The following is an 18,278-nucleotide window of genomic DNA, read 5'->3' as shown; positions in this document are numbered from 1 at the left end:
AATATTTGCTACTACTACTGTGACTAGGTGGTTGTATGGTTTTTAGACTCGGCAACTCAGATAGACTCGTTCAGTAAGTCTCAACTAAGCATTGCAATAGATATGCTGGCTCTTGCCCATGTCAGAGTTGAGTTGTTGGTGTTGGTGGGGGAGTGGGGGCTCTGTGTCTGAACCATGAGTGGTTGGATTCAAAGTCCTGGAGCAGCTTATTCTCTTAGGTCAACATACTCCTCAAATTGCAAGCAGATGCGATATTTCAGTAGAACGGATGGTTATTGCTTCCATTGTGAGCTTGGGCAGCACATGTTTTAGGTGATGCATTATGCAGGATCCTATTTCTCAGCCTTTTCCACCCAAATCAATGTCCATTATTATCATTATTACCATTCAACAGATACATCATGGATTAGCGATGGGCAGAGTATGCATCCATTCTACGTTGCCAAATCTCGAGCAGTTGGTGTGCACAACTGATTGTTACCATTCAAGAGGTAATCCATGATAATACATGTCCAAGAATGAAAGGGATTCTGGAATGGGCAAAAGATCAGGAATGGGCCTTTCTGCCAAACGATTGAGTGCTTGAAACATCACAAGAAGAAAAGAGAAAAGGCAATGATAGATGGAAGGGATTCTGGAATAAAAACAGCAAGAAGAGGAACAATCGGCGAGCAAAATAAGGGATTTCGAGAGAAGTTCACCTATTTGAGATGAATCTGCATGGCACGAGGAAATTCTTCACGGATTCGGAGGGAAGAGCTCTGGCGAGGAAGATTGGGCCGTTCGAAAGAGGGAAAAGCTCTGGCAAGTGCGTTTGGAAATCCCTCGTCTGGATAGGAAATACTTTCAAATCCGAATATTGTGCGTTTACCATCATTTATAACATACACCATATTAACAGCCGTACATGTAAGAGACCATTTAGTGGATGGTTAAGATAGTTTTATATAAGAAAATATATACATATTACCCATCTACAACTAGAACCATTATTTGGTTGGTCTAGATAACCCTATATCATTACCACTATTGCTATAAACGAGTCACACAAAGTTAAAGCAATTACAAGACTCACACACATTTACCGTAAAATAAAAAAAATGCTACTTGACCATTGGATCTGGTAGGGTTCTATGGACCCCATCATAATGTATGTGATTAATCCACACCGTAAATCCATTTTTAAACAATCTGTTAAGGTTGATATAATAAATTCAGCTCGAAATAGGCCTCTGGTGAACAACACCATAGGAAAACAGTAGAGATCGACCGTCCACCCTTAAAAATGGATATTTTAGCTACGGATTATGATTCAGCTACGAATTTTAGCTGTCCGAATTGCCGACGTCTAAAACCATAACCGAATTAGCCACACATCCGTTATCTTTGCTCTGTTTTCTGGTAGACATACTAAAGGAAGAATAGAACGTTGCATGGAAATAGTTGAAAGTTACTAAAGAAGAAATGAATTTATTTTACATGACTGGGGAATTGGAACAATGACTACATAGTTTGTCAATTGCAACTGATGTCAACGTGAATTTAAACTAAATATGCTAATAATTGTCTTAAAGAAAGCTCTTTGTCAAGGTTATTTTCTTAGTTATATATAGTTTCGTTAAAATAGTAAGGCACTTCTAACCAAACAAATTTTCTACATCCTTTAAATATGACATTTTTCTTATCGCAGTGATTAGCAATTGGTAATTGGAACACGTTAAAGTCTCTTGATATACATTGATTCTTATCACAGTGATTGGTAATTAGAACATGTTAAAGTCCTTTGATATACATTGATACACCATCCTTTAATGGCTTGAGCTTTTAGGGAAAGTAGTTATTTAACATAGAATCATAACGGAATGTCTTATGTTCGAATCCTAGGAGTAGCGAATACGACTACCTAATATATTCTCCTGGGGGAGGGGGGGCATTTATGGTGTGAGTTGTGAGTGTCCCTCCACCCTTGCCCAATATGTTCTTGTACGGAGTTCCACCCCGCATGTGTGGGGGAGTGTTAAAGTCCCTTGATATACATTAATATACTATCCTCTAATATTTCTAGCTTTTAAATCAAGTGGTGATTTGACTAAACACTTTGGTGAGAATGTTTGAATGTTAATATTTATCCCCAGCGAATAGATTTCTTATGGTATGGTTGAGATTTTCTATTAGTGACTTGGACTCACCTCTTTTGTTCATCCCAATCCACTAATAGACGATCTCCTTCTTTTTAGAAAAAATATAGCAACTGCAGTTACTGTAAATTTTTTTCATACCAAACTTTACAATGGTGGAAATTTAAATCCACCACTATAAGTTGTGGATACAACGATGGATATAACATCGCAACTGTATAAATTTTGATGGTTTTCTACAGTAGATGTATCAACCGCTACAAGAATATTGTTGTATAATGATTTTTATTGGCAGATATATTATGGTATTTAGAGGCATATAAATCCGTTGCTAAAATATTTTCTACTACAAAAATAATTTATCACCACTATATGTTAATGACATATAAGGGCGGACATTTGTGTCGCAATAGCTCAGAAACAATGGCGGATGCATTAGACCAAAAGATTTCAGTTCCACCGTTGATCCACGGCTACATATTACAGCAGTGGACTTTCATATATATAGCAGCAGAAAAATCTGCCACTATAGCTGATCACTATTATTATAGTGCTATGTTTGGCCAATTATGAAAGAATTAACCCTCTTGTTCACCAAGTAAATTGTACTGACAACAGTAAAAATAAGCATGCATCTGCATCATACATTCATGCTCTGAACATTATTGCAAATGTCCCTTTTATTTTAAATTCTAAATTAAAATCATTTGATGCTCTTTTTTCAGAATTATCTCACTAAGCTCTGGAAAGCCCATTTCATTGAACTTGTTGACCGGTGGGATATGGTGATGGTAGAAAGGCTTTGCAATTGACTAGATGAGTGTTATAGTATCGATCATTTACTTTAAATTTCCATATACTTAACAACGTGGATCAACAGTTTAGTGTATCTTGATGAATGATGATTGTTAGATATTGAGTTTTTGAATAAGTTAGATAAAGCACTGCAAGAAAAGGGACCAAAGCCAACCGATGGCCCAACCCTTTACCCGCGGCCAGTTTTATCGGCCACAGGCAAAGGGTACGCCCTATAAAATCAAAAAAACAAAAGAGCCCTAATCCATTTCAGCGTCGACTCTCTCTACTTCTCCCTCTCCACTCCCTCTCGCTCTCGCTCTCACTCTCGCTCTCCCTCCCTCTCCCTCTCGCTCTCCCTTGTGCTCTCCTTCTCCCTCTCTCTCTCCCTCTCCCTCTCCCTCTCTCATGCTCTCCCTCTCCCTCTGCCTCTCCCTCTCCCTCTCCCTCTCCACTTGCTCTCCTCTCACTCTCTCTCCCTATCTATCTCTCTCTCAAAACCTTATTCCTCTCTCTCACTCTCTCTCTCTCTCTCTCTCTCTCTCTCTCTCTCTCTCTCTATCTCCTCGGCCCTCTGTTGTAGTTCGGTCTTCTGCTGCTCGTGAATCTCGGATTCTCATCCATCTTAGGTATGCTTTGTCAAATACAAATCCCTAATTAGGGATTTGCGTTGTCGATTCCATTTTTAGGGATTTGCATTATCGATTCCACATCTTCTTTTTTTTCCAGCTCATTTATTTCAAATATCAATTACTGATTTCTTATCTTGTGTTGGGCTGATTTTTTACTGCATTAGTTTTTATATTGTCAAGGGTTAATGTCTTGTACTGATTGTAGTTGTTTATTGATTCCATATGGCTTTGCCATTTTGATTTGTTTATTTCATGTTTTTCTTCTTTATTTCATCTGGTAATTACTTCTACAACGTTCGTATTACACTGTCAAGCTCACATGCCTGTAGCAGTAAAACAGATGGATAGAGTAGATGTAGAATATATACACCAAGGTGGGCCACATGGTAAAGGCTGCAACCTCTTGGGTGAGGCTGCAGTGGCACCTAATCCGCTCCAGATTTTATTGGGCCATGTGGTTGGGACCCTGACTATGGGGCCACCGTGATTATGTGACTATATCCACACAAACAATTACCCCAACTTGGATTCCACTCCTGAAAAATAATAATAGTTTATCAAGTAATTAAACCTAGTTAGAAGCCAATCTCAAATATACTGATGAACAAAGTAACATTCGTTAAATCAATACATATCTACTTTATATGATTTTAGTTATGGATAGGGATAATAACATCTTTATCCATATCACGGAGATAGAGATAGAAATAGGAATGAGTTTCAGCAAGCACGCAACTTCTTCCAGTCTTGATTTGCACTGTTGTCAGTTGGAGAATAGAACACCATATGCATAAACTATATAGTTACATTGTACCATATATGTTCAACGAAGTTGTTTAAATTTTTTACTTATGTTAGCCTAAGTTGTCTACATTTTGCATGCTTCCATTTCCATTTGTTTACTAGTTTATTGATCAATTATAACGAAAATAAGTTTAAATTTATCAATGATTTCATATGGGTATCTAACTACAAATATCTCTATGCATGTTAAATTTGTGTTGATGCAGGTTTGTATTTTTTCAGTTTTCTGATATATTGATTTCACTATATGCATCAGAAAAGTCATTGGATTTAACTAACTCTTGCACATAAATGAATAGTTGCATGTGTAAACAGAAAGGAGCTGAAAGGTTTTCTATATTTGAGACAACCCAAAGGGGTTGAATATATAGAGATTACAGGCATCTATATAAGGAAAATAATAAAATCAGAATCCTCTACCTATGGAAACAAACTATATAAGGTATACTAGCTATACAAGGTATGTGAGCCTGTCTAATATCCCCCCTCAAACTAATGCGGGTTATCGACAAGTAATAGTTTGCCAACTAGAAATGAGTGACGTGCAGAAGTGCGAGACTTTGTGAGAATGTTTGCAATATGATCATGGGAAGCAACATGTGGAAGAGAAAATGAGCCCAGATTGAAATTTCTCGTAAATAAAGTGATAGTCAACTTCAATATGCTTCGTCTATTCATGAAAAACTGGGTTAGAGGCAATCTGAATAACACTTAGATTATCGACATAGAGTGGAGTAGGATTCTGCAGAGGAATGCCCAAGTCGGAAAGAAGTCCACGTAAGCAAACAAGCTCGCTACACGTAGCGGATATCGTCCGATACTCGGCTTCTGTGCTAGATTTGGAAACAGTGGCTTGCTTCTTACACTTCTAAGAGATAAGAAAAGTGCCGAGAAAAACACAGTAGCCATTGGTAGATCTTCGTGTGAGAGCGCAACTGGCCCAATCAGCATCCGAATAAGCACAAAGGTCTAGAGTTTCCGTAGAGGAGAAGAACAGGAAACGATCTAGAGTTCCACGTAGGTACTATAGGATGCGCAACACCGTAGTCATATGAAGAGTCCGAGGAGCAAAAACAAACTGACTGACGACTTGGACAGTGTAGGCAATATCAGGATGAGTCATAGTTAAGTAAACCAGACTCCCAACCAAACGGCGGTATAAGTTGGGCTGTGCAAGTAGATCACCATCGTCACGACCATATTGAACGTTAAGTTCTAAGAGAGTCTAAACTGTCTTCTGATCCGTCAATGATACCAAGGCGAGAAGATCCTTGGTTTATTTACGCTGGCTGACCAAGATCCCACGTTTAGAACGTGAAATTTCAAGCCCAAGAAAGTATGTGAGATGGCCGAGGTCTTTCATCTTGAATGATGATTGCAGAACTTCCTTTAAAGCCGAGATGCCAGTAGCATTGGTATCAGTTAGAAGTAGGTCATCAACATTGACAAGAACAATGACAATTCCGCGAGCAGTGGTGCACAAAAATAAGGATAGGTCATGACTACTTTAAGTAAAGCCAGCACCGGTAACAACATCGTGAAAGCATTAGAACCATGCCCGAGGTACCTGTTTGAGGCCATACAAGGCTTTCTTTAGGCGACAAACCTTATTGTCAGGGATCAAAAAGCCAGGATGATGTTTCAAATATACTGTTTCTTGGAGGTCTTCATGAAGAAAAGCATTTTTCACATCCATCTGAGCAAGTGGCTAAGAACAGACGAAAGATATTGTCAGAAGAGTACGAACAGTTTTTATCTTGGCCACGGGAGCGAATGTCTCATCATAATCAATCCATATTCCTATTTGTATCCCGTAGCGACAAGTCGAGCCTTGTATCGATCCAATGATCCATCAGACTTGAGCTTGACAGAATAAATCCATTTACTACCAATTAGCTGTTGGTCAGCGGGTCAAGTGATAATGTCCCATGTATGATTATCATCCAATGCCGCAAGTTCTTCTGCCATAGCCTTCTTCCAGCAATCATGAGTGGCTGCCTGAGAGTATGAAGTAAGAATAGAAACAGTATCCAGAGTAGCATTCATGGTAGACAGAGCATATCAAGTGATCAGGCGCTCGATGTACATGATCAGAATGATGTATCGAGGTAGGTTCAAGATCTGCAACAGGTACAGTATGTTCGAGTTGAGTAATAGGTGGTGAAGCTGTACGTGGTCGACGCGAGTAAACTTGCAACGGACGAGAGAGAGGACTCAAGGCAAAAGGAATATAGGAAAGGTGGTTAGACTAGGAGATTTTGGGTCATGCGGAGGAGGAAGAGATGAAAGAAAGGAAATATGTTTAAGAAAAATAACATGTCGTGAAACCCAAACACGACGAGAAACCGGATCATAACATCAAAAACCCCTCTGAGTTTCTCCAAATCCCAAGTACATACATTTGATCGATTTTGGAGATAGTTTGTTACGCTCACGGGAAGCCAAGTGAACTGTAACGTCTCGAAAAAATCCGTACAAAGACCCGAGGACAACCTCAGGCAGAAATCACTAAGGACCAAATCCATTAGAAATTAAACGAAGATTAATTAAGGGCTAAACAAAATCACCTGTCGAATTAGCCTGGACAGCTTTCAATACGAATTGTAAAACCTAAAACCAGTAAAATTGCTAACACTACATTGCCTAGAAATCTAGGATCCATCTCAAAACCCCATTGCTCTCAGGAGCATCACGAAACTCCGTATCGGACCTGGATTGCACGTCGAAAGTCCGATTACTGCGAAACTATATGGTTATGACTGCCTTACTGAGCTTGACAACCATCTCAAAAAATTAAGTCCTAATAGTATCCAGAAATGCACAACTTGAGCCCGGAGCAAAGTAGGTGAGAAACGCGAATATCTTTAGAAATGAACAGGAACTTAAGTGAATTGAGCCGTTCGCTTGCAGGCCAAATCTAAGAATTCAGACCGTCAGATTCTGACCCAATTACTTCCTCGGATCAGGGAAAATTTTCAACACATGTCAGTGTACTTGTGGCCCTGATCGAGTAACAGTGACCATTGAACTGAAACTGATACTCCGCGGTCGATCTGTAAATCCGATCAGACCGAAAACTTAACTTATCTTAGATCCAATGTCAGGGAACTTAATTCGGACCGTACGCAGAAAAGGGGCCTCTAAATGTGCTCCATTGGACCGAAACAGCCAACTTTTGGCTATAACCTAAGTATACCATAGCCCTGGGGCCATTCTCATCAGTTCCGGGCCTATGTAAGGGCCTTAAACCCTCTCTCTCCCATTCCATACGAATTTCTAAACCCTAGGAGAGAGAAGAAAGAAAAGAGAAGAAGAAAGTAAGGAGAAGAGAGAGAGAGAGAGAGTTAGGGATTGTCGCTGGGATTCGATACCACCACTCCACGTGCTTAATCACCTCATTCGTGTCACTATACCGATGATTCCGATTCCATTTTTAGGTAAGAAATCCTAACCCTAACCTGTTTTAGGATTTCAAATAGAGTAGATGGTGGAATAACTAACTTATTTCATGCTATAGGTTGTCGTTGTGCTGTAAGCCCAGTATCCTATACCGTACCGTTCCGTGGACTTCCGCGGTCTTTCCGGTCGAATTTTGGCAACCTTCGACTCTTAACCGGCATTTTTGTGTAACCCTGCGTCACACACCATCAACCTGAATCAACTCAAACCGAGACTTGTACCCTTGCGACCGCGCCGTCGCCACGGTTCCGATGCCGCGTCTCGCACGCCGATCCGATACTCTGGCCAGGAGATGTGAGCCAACGTTCGGTGCGAGGAAAGCGTAGCGTGTGCGAATTCTAAGAGAATCTCTATAATATGTCACATCAATCAATCAACCAATCAATCCCATTATGTCAAGTACATGTCAAGTACACATCACCTCTCACCCTTCCCCAAGCAACCCCTAAAGTCAAAAGTTTCTTACAAGCCCATACCCCTTCTTACACAATCTACCAAAAAGTCAAAAAAGCTTCTTACACATCCATCACCCACCACATCCATCACCCATCTCTCACTTTCTCTCTTTACAACCCTCTCTCTCTCTCATTTCATTTCTCAAACTCTCTTTCCCAAGCAAGAAAACACCACACATCCAAGCTCTTTCTCCTCCAAGAGAGCTTTGTGTATGGCCCACTTCCTACCCCCTCATCTCCTATCTCAACCATCCAAACTCCATCTCCTTCGTTAGGATCGAAGCTAAGGAGCAAAGGAAGCCTAGGGAGCAAGAAGGAACGGTAGGTGATCTTGGATTTTTGTCTTTCATTCAGTTGTTTGATTTAAGGGTCCATATATGGGGGACCAACCTTAATGTACGCCTTGTATCAAGAGGGGCCCATAGTGGCGAGGCCCCTCCGTTATCTTCGATCTCTCTCTCTCTCTATCCATTGTTTTCTTTTTTTTTTATGTATGATGGCCTGTGGCCCACTTGATGCGTGACCTTATCCACACCATCCATTGATGTGGACCCCACTGTTTTCATGGGTGATATGTGCCATGGGCAAAACACAAATATCAGGCTAATCCAAAACAGGTGGGCCATGTGGGACCCACCTTGATGAGGTGTACATCCACACCGTCCATCCAGGGGGACGCATCAGTAGAGGGTGCAGCTAACAGTGAAGTGTTAATTGTCAGTGGTTGCACTGACATAGGGAGTGGCAGCAGTGAAGTGTGGACTGACGTGGGTGCACTAACAGTGAAGTGTGTGCAGACGGTGGGGTCCATGGGACCCACCCACATCATCCATCCACTTTGTTGGGACACACCATGATGTATGTGTTTTATCCAAACCGTCCACCGCCCTGGATGGTGGGGCCACGTCCGTGTGGGGCCCGTTTTCCACACCCAGATCCGTAGCTCAAGTGGCAGACCGAGTGAAAGGTACCTTGTTTCAACGTTGGGCCCAGACCCTAGCTCAACTGGCAGACTGAGTGAAAGATACCTCCTTTCAACGCTAAGGTCTGGGTATGTTCCCTAGTTCGGTGGCTAATAGTGGTGTGAACGGATGGTGGGGTCCATGGGACCCACCCACATCGTCCATCCACTCAGTTGGGCCACACTATAGTGTGTGTGCTGTATCCTAGCCATCCACCGTCTTTGGACGGTGGGGCCCACCCCACGTGTGGGGCAACACCATGATGTATGTTACTGTCCAGGCCTTGGATGGCCTGGACGTTAGGTATATAATATATATTATATATGCATATGAGGGTGGGCCCTACGTGGGACCCACCTCTGCTCCCTTTAAATGCAATAAAGCTGCACTAGTCATATTATATCGTATATATATATATATATATATATATATATATATATATATATATATATATATATATATATATATATATATATATATATATTATATTATATATATATATATATACACTTGATCCACCACTGTTTTGTTTTAAAAAAAAAGGGTGAGGGGTAGCAACACTGCACGTCAGCAAGTAACAGGTCCCACGTGGTGTATGAGTACATCCAAGTCGTCCAGCTGGTGGGACCCACTGTCCATTTACGTCTGCAAGTTTTGTGGGTCCCAGCCACCAGGCATGTGTGGTATCAATACTGTTCACCCATTTGGTGACCATGGACCCCACCTGCTGCATACGGTTTATCCAACCGTCCATCCATTTGGTAAGCTAGCTCTAAGGCTTGAGACTAAAATAAGATAGATCTAATACCAAGTGGACCCCAATGCAGAAATTAGTGTTGAGTAAACGTCCACCACTGAAACCCTTCTCAGGGTCACCGCAGTTCTAGATCAATTTGAAATTTGTTTTTCATCTTAATTTAGGACTGTGTGACCTTATGAACAGATTGTATAGGAAATAAAGTTTATGGTGGGCCTTGAGACTTCTAATGGTGGGAATTACTATCACCACTATATTTGGAGTGCAGTCCATGTGATTTAAATATATTTTTAATACTCTAAAATGCTCCCTAAGAATAGATGAATAGTGTGTATGGTGCGACCTACCTGATGAAGTTTCGGCACATTGATGGGCCCATTGATTCGGCCTGTTGGTTCAGCCCATTGGTTCAACCCACTGATCGGCCCACTGATTGGCCCATTGATTCAGCCCATTGGATCGGCCCATTGATTCGACCCATTTGAATCGGCCCATTTGATCAGCCCATTCAATCGGCCCGATGCAATGTATATGAGGCCCATGAGCGAGACCCAATATGATGTGTGTGGCCATTACATTGTGTATGAATTCCGTATGTGGGTCATGCCTTGGGAGCAATGATGGTTTGACGTCCACATTGTAAGAGCAATGATGGTTAAATGCCCACATTGTGACTCTCCCTAGGGCTCATTGTCAGGCCCATACTTGTAGTATGTAGGCCATCTAAGCCCCTCTTCGTTATAAATAGAGTCCATCACCATATATAACATGTTGAGTATAGTCCCATGATTCATGCTCATACGCATCATATGCATGCTTGATATGAGGAGTGACTAATCATAGCATACGCCTTCGGGCAGATTGTTTATGGGCTCCCAGATAGGTGGAGTTGTCCACATGAGCGCGCGGTACGCGCATGCTTGTTGTATGACTAAATTGCGTGATTCATGTATCTAGCATTGAGTGACATGTATACTGTACGCCCTAGCGACATCAGGGCCATAGCCTCCACAAGCATTCGTGGTTGGTAGGATTGGATACCGAAAATCTTGTTCTACATGGGGTGCTATAGATATCCCTGGGTGAAAGTTCCTAAACTCTTATGGTACCAGGAGGTTGCTCCAACGTCTAGACCGAGTGGGTGCATGAGCACCGAGTGCCGATTACCAGACGGCCGCACTTTCCACTGTGTTGTGGTCAGTTGGAAGGGGGTGCGGCCTTACCCATCCAAGAGGAGGGGACAAAGCTAGGCTGAGTTTGACTAGCTCGAGGAATGGGTCTGCTATCGACGAGCCGAACCCGATATTGGCAGGCGGATAGTGAGGTTTCTTCCACTCACCTTATTGCGCACTATGGGGCGGCAATCTGGTTGGAGTGTACTAGACCCCGGTGATATTCTAGAATTGAGTTGTATTGATATGTGGACTTAGATGGGGATTCACATGCTTAAGTTACATTTCGCACCGTATGGCCCTGGTATGGCCGACATCATTCATGGCACCGCATGGCCTTGGTACGGCTAATAACATTCATGGATTCATCAGCATATTTCGCATTACTTTGATATTGCATAATTATATTATTGCCTTACGCACACACTTACACCACCCTCTAAGCTTTCCATAAGCTTATGCACAACCGTTGCGTGCAGGTGACGTTGGACCGCAGCAGTGCTGAGGCAGGAGTGCATGGCAGATCATCTTGGAGCTTTTTGTCTATTATCATTGTATTTCTCTTTATGCTCATTGTACTTGTAAAGTTTTTGATCATAGTGGAAATGTGATGGAGTTTTTGGTTGTTGTTTGTGAGTTATGCTTTTGGTTATGCTTATTACGAATCAAATTGATGTTAAAAATCCTCCTCGTAGCATCCCAGGATCTGAACTTGGAGAATGGGCTCTGGGAGCCGAGAATGGGGTTCTACGGAGGCTATCGGCAATTGAAAATTTTGTGAGCCCGGTTTCTGAGTTTGGGGCGTGACAAAAGTTGGTATCAGAGCATAACTCAGGAATAACAACATTACATGTCTGCTATGAATGATTAAGTCCTAAGTTCGGATAGCCTAACGATCTTTTATTACAGACCCTTAACGAGCGTGCCTTCGAGAGTTTTCAAAGTTGATAGGCGCCTTCTCTCTTTCCTGTAGGACATGCCGCGCTGGAGAGTGACCCAATCGATTCCCGCTCCACCACCTGCGACTCCCGCCCTACCATCTATGATCCCCACTCCACCACCAGAGATTCCTACTGCCCAGCCTGAGGATGCCGCTCTTCTACCAGAGGTTCCTACCGCCCATCCTGAGGATGCTGCACTTCCACCAGAGACCGCTGGGGATCTGACCGTATCTGTGAGTGCCTCCCAGTTACAGCAGATGTTGCAGGCTGTGACGGCTGCACTTCAGGGGTAGAGTAGACACCCCGTTGTTTCACCGACTCATGCAGAGTAGAAGCGCGCCAGTGCCCTTCTTCGAGAGTTTCGACGGCTCGATCCCTCGCGTTTCCAGGGCAAGCTAGACCCGACCGTAGCTGAGAGATGGCGCTCCGATGTGGAGAAGATATTTGATATGATGGGATGCACAACCAAGCGGCGAGTCTGATTGGCCATATTTCTTCTCCATGGTGAGGCTGAGCACTGGTGGACATCAGTCTCCTGAGCAATAAGCGCCGATTTTGCGTGGACATGGGAGGACTTTGTTGATTGGTTTGACCGACAGTACTTTCCTGATCACATCCGACGATAGCGGGCATTAGAGTTCGAGGCCTTGGTGCAAGGTAATATGACAGTGGCTCAATACGGGGCTCGTTTTGTAGCACTGTCCAGATTTGCACCGTACTTGGTGGATGATGAGGAGCGGAGAGCCCGCCGATTTAAGGACGGCTTGTATTATGGCCTTCGAGGCCGTATCATTGGGCATGAGCTCCCGACTTTCGAGGGGGTGGTACGGAAGGCCCAGATTTTTTAGGCTGAGTGGGCCGATTATCAGTCTGATCGCGGTCAGAGGAGAGACCGGAAGAGGCAGGCTCCTTCCAGTGATTCCTAGTAAGGTCGACCACAGCAGAGGTGCACATGTCGCCCAGCCTTCCGAGCGCCAGCCGCACCTCCAGCACCACCTCTGAGGCAGTTCATCGGCTCTTATTTTAGGTGTGGTGCGACGGGGCACCGTATGTGGGAGTGCCCTCGCCCCCAACAACAGCAGCCGAGAGGTCCACAGCAGACTCCATCGCAACAGCAGTAGAGACCTCCACAGCAGCAGCGACAGCAGCCCCCACCACCAAGGTCGCCTCAGCAGCAGCATCAGCACCAGCCTCCAAGGCAGCAGTTTCGACCGCCTCAGCGACAACAGCAGCAACAACACGCTCAGAGGGGACAGGCACCTCCCCAGCCAGCTTAAGCTAAATTCTATGTGGCCCAACAGGGTCCTCAGTCATCTGGAGGAGTCGTTGAGGGTATACTTCCAGTCTCTGCATGCATCGCTCGAGTTCTATTTAATTCCGGTGCTTCGCACTCGTTTATGTCCGAGGGATTCTGCCGTTCGACTGGATTGTTGACAGAGTCTGCTTGAGAGGGGTTGACCATATCGACGCCCTTAGGGAAGACTACAGTATTAGGCCGCTTCTGTTCGTCGTGCCCCGTGCTAGTGGGAGAGATTTTCTTGCCTACCGACTTGTACGTTCTGCTGATGTCAGATTTTGATGTTATCTTGGGCATGGATTGGCTTGCCGAGTACCACGCCATATTGGACTGTTCCGTGAGGACAATCACGTTTTGTATACCAGGCTTGCCGCAGTTCCAGTTCGTTGCAGAGCCCCGAGGAGAGCCATTGTCTTGCTTGAGGTCCTGTGCTGTTGAGGAGCCTGTTGCTGCTTGTATCGACTAGTTGCCTGTGATTTGCGATTTTCTCGACGTATTCCAGGAGATTCCGGGATTACCGCCTCGCCGACACACCGAGTTTCAGATTGATCTCGTGCCTAGTACCACGCCTATTTCGAAGGCTCCATACCGTATAGCACTGTTGCAGTTGCAGGAACTGCAGAAGCAGTTGGATGAGTTACATGAGTTGGGCTTTATCCGTCCGAGCAGTTCACCGTAGGGAGCGCCGGTACTCTTCGTAAAGAAGAAGGATAGCTCGTTGAGGCTCTGCGTAGACTACCGCGAGCTCAACAAAGTCACGATCAAGAACAAGTATCCACTCCGGAGGATTGATGATTTGTTTGATCAGCTGTAGGGTGCACAGTTTTTTCAAAGATTGACTTGCATTCCGGTTATCATCAGATTCGGGTCTGAGAGTGTAACGTCTCGGAAAAATTCGTACAAAGACCCGAGTACCACCTCAGGCAAAAATCACCCAGGACTAAAACATTTAGAAATTAGGTTAATATCAGCAAGTGCTAAACTAAAGTACTTGTAAAATTAGTACTAATCACTTTAAAAATGATCTTAAAGACCCAAACCTTGTAGTATCATTGACACTACATTACCCTGAAATCTAGAATCCACCCATAAACCCGGTTGCTCTCGGGAGCATACCGAAACTTCGTATTGGACCTGGACCGCACGTCAAAAGTCCGATGACCGCAAAACTATACAGTTATGACCGCATTACTGGACTTGACAACCCCTTCAGAAATCAAGTCTTAATTGTGTCTAGAAATGCACAACTTGAGCACGGAGCAAAGTGTGTGAGAAACGTGAATGTCTTTAGAAATGAAATCTGAATTTAAGTAATCTGAGTCGTGTTGCTTGCGAGCCAAATATAAGGATTCAGACCGTCAGATTTCGACCCAAATACACCCTCGGATCAGGAGAAATGTCCCACATATGTCAATGTACTTATGGCCCTGATCGAGTGACCGTGATCGTTAAACTGAAACTGGTCCGCCGCGGCTGATCTGTAAACCCGATCGGAATGAAAATTCAGCCTGACCTAGATCCAATGTCAGGGAGCTTAAGTCCAATCGCACGTGGAAAAGGGGCCACCAGAAGTGCTTTGTTGGGCTGAAATAGATGCCCTTTGGATATAACCTAAGTATACCTTGGCCCTAGGGCCATTTCCATCAGTCCTGGGCCTATATAAGGACCTTAAACCCTCTCTCTCTCACCTCATACGAATTTGAGAAACCCTAGAGGAGAGAAAAGAGAAAAGAGAAGGAAAAAAAAGAAAGTGAGAGTGAGAGTTGGAGATTCTTCCTGGGATTCGATCCCGCTATTCCACGCACTCAACGACCATTCCTGTATCGCTATACAGGCGATTTCGATTTCGTTCTTAGGTAAGAAAACCTAACCCTAATCTGTTTTAGAGTTTCAGATAGTGTAAGTTATGAAATAGCTAACCTAATTCATGCTATAGGTTGCCAATCCGCCATTTGACAAATGCTAAGTGTCTAAAACGAATCCGTTACGCATTTACCGGCATAAGGTGCGGACTATAAATGTTTAGGTTATGGTTTTCAAGGCTTTCAATGTCAGTTAATGATTTATGACTGACTTGAATTGCTATCACATGCTTAGACACAATGTTTCCCACACTTTACACATATATATGAACTACGTTGAATATAGTGTGTAGACTAAGTGTTTGTTGAAATGTCTGAATGAATATGGAATTATGATTAGTACCTGTTTTGATGGATCTTTGGTAATACATGGTCGTTGTATGTGTTGCAACTCCTATGTGAAAGGATTTGCTATAATATACGTTTTAAGTAAATTAATTTATGTATGTGATATGTGTAGTGTAAATGTTTGATAAAATGCCTATATGAGGAAATGCTTGTTTAAATGTTTGAAATAAGGGTGTTGAGATAGGATTCTCAATCCCCCTCTTTATAACTATAGTTTCTTTTATGTAACCTATCTTCCTACTACGTGATTTATGGAAGTAATGCCTAGGTAAGATAACATGTGTACTATGTGTTTCATGAAATGTTAATTGCTTGAAATGGTTGAACTGTTGTGCAATGCTGCTATGCATATCATATGTAATATATAAACTGCAACTGAGTGTGATTGGGACTATGACTTAGTCTAGGCAATCGGTAACAGATCTCGATTAGGTGGCTGAGGTCGTTTTTGCCACATAAGACGCATTCGATGAACCCGAGTAGTACTTTGGTTGTCGGCAGTGGTTAGGCCATGCGGAGTGCTTACGCACTTCATGTCGATCAACTCAATGTGTGCTCATACTAGTCGAGCTCGTCAAGTAACCCGATTGATCCGATGTATGTTCACCATATATGGACGCTACTGCTTGAATCTAAGGTATCAAATTCACCAGTGAAAATCCCTTTAACCTTAGTACCTCGATCCGCTAAGACTCATGAGCCGGACATGGTGGTATGAGACACTATGGTTTAACTGTCGGCCTACGTTGGGGTGACGAACCTCCTCGTAGTGTCCAGTGAGAAACACAGCCTCGTGAGCCGAATACGGTGGTATAAGACACTGTATTTGAGTTGTAGGCCTACATTGATAAGGTGACGAGCCCTTTGTAGTGACCTCGAGCGTACGCTAAGACTGTGTAGAGGCGACAAGCCTTTCCGTAGCAACAAGAGTACAAACTAGGCCTACACTGATAAGGTAACGAGCCCTTTGTAGTGACCTAGAACCGCAACATCGTATGAGAATTTCTAGGACTGACGACCCTAGAATGGATCATTGTTTGGGAATTGATATAAGGGAGGTACCTTAGCTTCCCAATCTTGCTGTATGAAAAGGACTAATAAAAACTTGGTAATCATGCTCATGCACCACACTACATGTGTCGTTTGGCGTTGAGTAGAGAGCATGAGGAAGTGACTGACATGCACGACCATTAGATGAAGATCGCAGAGGGAGTGCAGGCGAGGGCACACATCATTTATATATACCATTCTTGCATTAATCAGAGTACTTAGGGATGTTTGATTGTATTGTTTTATCATTACTGCTTGACTGAATTGAGAACATGTTAACCTTTGCTTTATTGTTCCACTGAGTTGATCACTCACTCCCACGTTACGGGATGGTGTTTTAAACACCAACCAGACTTTGTCTTAGTTACAGATGGAGACCCGACTGCTGAGGCAGAGGCGGACTTCGCAGACGATGAGGATGCTTTCTCATATATGCGATATTCAGGTGAATTTACATAGACCGTTCTGATTGGCGGGGCTTCAGGGTTATACTTGTAGTGGACTATTACATTTTGACATTTTATTTTTTGAAATAATACATGTAATTATTGACCTGACAATGCATACATACTTTGGGGACTTATATTGATTTGTAAAGTTATACATATTTGAGTCAATCTTCCGCTTGTGTATTACAACTGTCCCTGGATTATGTTTTACTGATTTGGCTTAATCTTATTCATGTTTTATGTACTAATACAGACAACATTTAATCATCATTAAATATGTTGCATAAGTGATGCGTTGGAACTTGGGAGTTGGACTTCTACTCGACCCCCGATTTTCAGGGTGTTACAAGTTGGTATTAGAGTATAATTTGAATTAAACCGGACCTGGGTTATAGTCACACGACGTATGCTGACGCATTTAGACTTAGGTGAGTGCGAGAAAAATGTAGAAATAAGCTTAGGTTGTCCAGTTTCGCCAATTGGCGAAATTTACCGAAAATGATCATTGAGATCGGGTCTGTACACATCCGTGATCGCTTGAGATGACCCCGAATCATCCTTAGACCGTCAATCGACGGGTTTAGACCATGATTTACCCAATTCCAGCCTTCAACAATCGAGAAAATACGAAGTTATATCAAAAAGCACTCGAAATGACCCAAAACGACTCAAAACGGAGTCGGGTGCCAAACAGAACATTTTCAGGGAGACCCTGAGTGGGTCCCACATGTTTTTAGGGTCCAGGGGGCAAGAGGACCTCGCCCCACCGGCGAGGCATCGCCGGAATGTCCAGAGACTGGCGAGGACCTCGCTGGTTCCGCAATGCCCGCTGGCTAGCGGGCCAGCTCGGGCCGACGCCTCTAGGGCATTGTGTGGCCCGCTGATGCATGTTGGGTCGGATTTAATCCTTCCTAACACACCCCCTCTTTATAACCTACCCCTCCAAGCTTTCCTTTTTCTTCAAAAACCTTTGTTTCTCTCTCAAATCTTCCCTCTATCCACCCATTTCCTCATTTTCCTTCAACACATACACCCCTCCACCGTTTTCCATCAAAACCCTCTCCTATCTCTCTCTTTTTCTTTGATTTGAGAGCACAAATCTCTCATTTGTGTCTCACATACCTTCAAGTTCAATAACCCATCCCATTCCACCTATC

The sequence above is a fragment of the Magnolia sinica genome, chromosome 11, assembly GCF_029962835.1.
Source record: "Magnolia sinica isolate HGM2019 chromosome 11, MsV1, whole genome shotgun sequence".
In the NCBI taxonomy this organism is placed as follows: domain Eukaryota; kingdom Viridiplantae; phylum Streptophyta; class Magnoliopsida; order Magnoliales; family Magnoliaceae; genus Magnolia; species Magnolia sinica.
This window is presented reverse-complemented; position numbering follows the sequence as displayed.